Below are 2,621 nucleotides of genomic sequence, written 5' to 3' on the forward strand. Positions count from 1 at the left end.
ATAGCCAATATGCCCTTTCTCTTTTTCCAGTTGCATTTCAAAAGATCATCTTCTGCTAGCTCCCACGGTACGGAGCCAGGCCCTAGAAAGCAGGTCCAAAATATACTCCATCCAAAATTGGGGGTAGAGGAGAGAAAACAAATCCTCTTAACAGAAAAAGCACTGGGTGTTATTCTGTATGTTGGTAAACTGAACACCAATAAAAAATAAATTTATTATAAAAAAAAAAAAAGAAAAAAAAGCACTGGCAAGTCAGGATGTAAAGTAATGGAAGGGACTATAACACTTTTTAGGCCCTGGAATGTGAGGACATATTAATTTGCTTAAGAGCAACTAAGGAATCTAGATAGTCAAGGGTAGGTGTCTAAGTGATTTATTCTAGCAAGCCGGATCATGAATGTGTTGATCACTTAAAATACTTGATGGAAAATAAATAAATAAATAAATAAATAAATAAATAAATAAATAAATAAATAAAAATAAATACTCGATGATTTACACAATTGGAGAAAGGAAGGTTGGGAGGTCCCAGGAGATTGCTAGATTCTTCTCCAATTTTCATCATTATTTATTGTTTCTGTTTCCAAGTGGAGGAAAAAAGTCAATTTACTCTTCTATTTTTGAAGAGGATGGGGCGGACATGTTGCAATGTTTGGTTTAGTACATTGTGAAGATGTTCATGACAAGGCAAAAAATTAGGAGATCACATTCCCTTTCACTTCGTGCATTTAAAACAAAATAGAATTTTGTGGTTTTATTTAAAGAGGAGTTAAAATTCAAGGATAAGCTCAGCATTTTGCTATAGTTGGAAAAGACTGAGGGTCAACCAGTTAGATTTGATGGCTTGTTGTAACACGCGTGCAGATGCCCTCCCACAGACACACAATTACGAAGAGCAAAAGAACTCATCTTTTCCTTTCTAAAAGGCTTCTGTTCAAATAGCTTTGAATTTCAAAAGGAAAGAGAAAAGCAAAGCCGTGTCACACAGTATTGGCATTTATCAAGTACTTAAATATTTGTTTGATATTTGAATTTAAGTTGAGATATATTAACTTTTTGTTTTAAAGAATTTATTTATTCAAGAGAGACCCAGAGAGAGGCAGAGACACAGGCAGAGGGAGAAGCAGGCTCCATGCAGGGAGCCCGACGTGGGACTCGATCCCGGGACCCCAGGGTCACGCCCTGGGCTGAAGGCAGACGCTCAACCTCTGGGCCACCGGGGGCCCCAAGACATATGCACTTAACGTTATAGATTCTTTCCGTCAGTGGCCGCAGTTGTTCCTTGGGTGCCTGCCCCTCTGCCTCGTGACCCTGCAGGTCCTCCCACCAGGAAGTGAAGTTTATTTCCCCATCATTTGGACACGAGCTGGGCTGTGCCTCATCTGGACGTAAAGTACCGTGGAGGTGGCGCCGGCTGGGCTCAGGCCTAGGCCTCAGGAAGCCTTGCCCCGTCCACAGTCTTGGGGCCCTCTTGGCACCACATTAGAAGCCAGACCGCTCCCTGGGGAGGAGGCTGCCCACCCCGTGGCCCGCTGGCCCTGGTGACAGCCGCCACCCGCTAGACATGTGGATGGGACCATCCTGGACCGTCGGCCTGGAGGAGCCGCACGGCCTGGATTTGATGGGTGGGTAGCTCTTGGGCGCACGGTGCTGCTCCGGCCAATGTCAGCAGCATCACCTGGCCAGCCCGGGGCAGGCGGTTGCCCGCAGCCTGGGAAGTGGCAGCGGGCACCGGGCTGGACCAGCCAGCATCTCCTACGTGTTCAGATGCATCGCGTGGCCTGACAGTTGCTGATTCAACCCCCGTAGCGACGCTGGTGGGGCTGCAGTGAAGGAGGTGACGGCAGACATCACAGCCTGGTGACCCTTGGGAGCCTGACAATAGGGCCACGCTAGGGCAAAGGTCCAGGTGACAGGCCAGGTCACCTCAGGTCCTTCCCAGGGTGGGTTCCTTGGAGCAGAGTCCACTGACACTTCCCATAAAGGGCCGGATCATAAATATTTTAGACCTTTCTGGCCATACATGGAGTACCTGACAGACGGGATGGATGAGTGGCCTTCAGGAAGCCAGCACGGTCCCTCGCGGCTCTGAAGCACCCTTGGGAGAACCGGGGAAGCTCCCGCTGAGCCTCTCCGGAGGCCGCACTTCCCCTGCAGAATCCCGGATGGGAAAGGCACGGTGGGCGTTAGCCTCGCCCTAAACCCTGTCCTTTCCGTGGCCCTGGGGTAACTGCTCTTGCTGCGGATGGTATTTCCCTGTTTGCTCCTGGGGGGGAAAAGGGACCCGGGCCAAGGAGGAGGAGGAGGCACTTCTCCGGAGGCCGACAAGCGTCTCTGCTGTTTCAGCCAGGAGCTCACCGCTCACCACCGAACCCAGCCCCAGCCAGAGACCGGGGCTCAGACCCACTGCCCTGGGCCAGGTCCCGCTCACGGAGCTGCGCTTGGGGCCACAGTCCCGCATCTGCTAACTGAGACTTCTCATTTTGCCTCTCACTTGAATTATAGTCTTTCTTGGTTTGAAAATAATTTTCCCTTAAAACTTGGAGCAAAAATAAATAAAAATAAATAAATAAATAAATAACTTTAAGCATATCGCTCCGCTGTTTTCTTGCCTCTAGTCA

This window comes from Canis lupus, chromosome 13 (genome assembly GCF_048164855.1).
Source record: "Canis lupus baileyi chromosome 13, mCanLup2.hap1, whole genome shotgun sequence".
Taxonomy (NCBI): domain Eukaryota; kingdom Metazoa; phylum Chordata; class Mammalia; order Carnivora; family Canidae; genus Canis; species Canis lupus.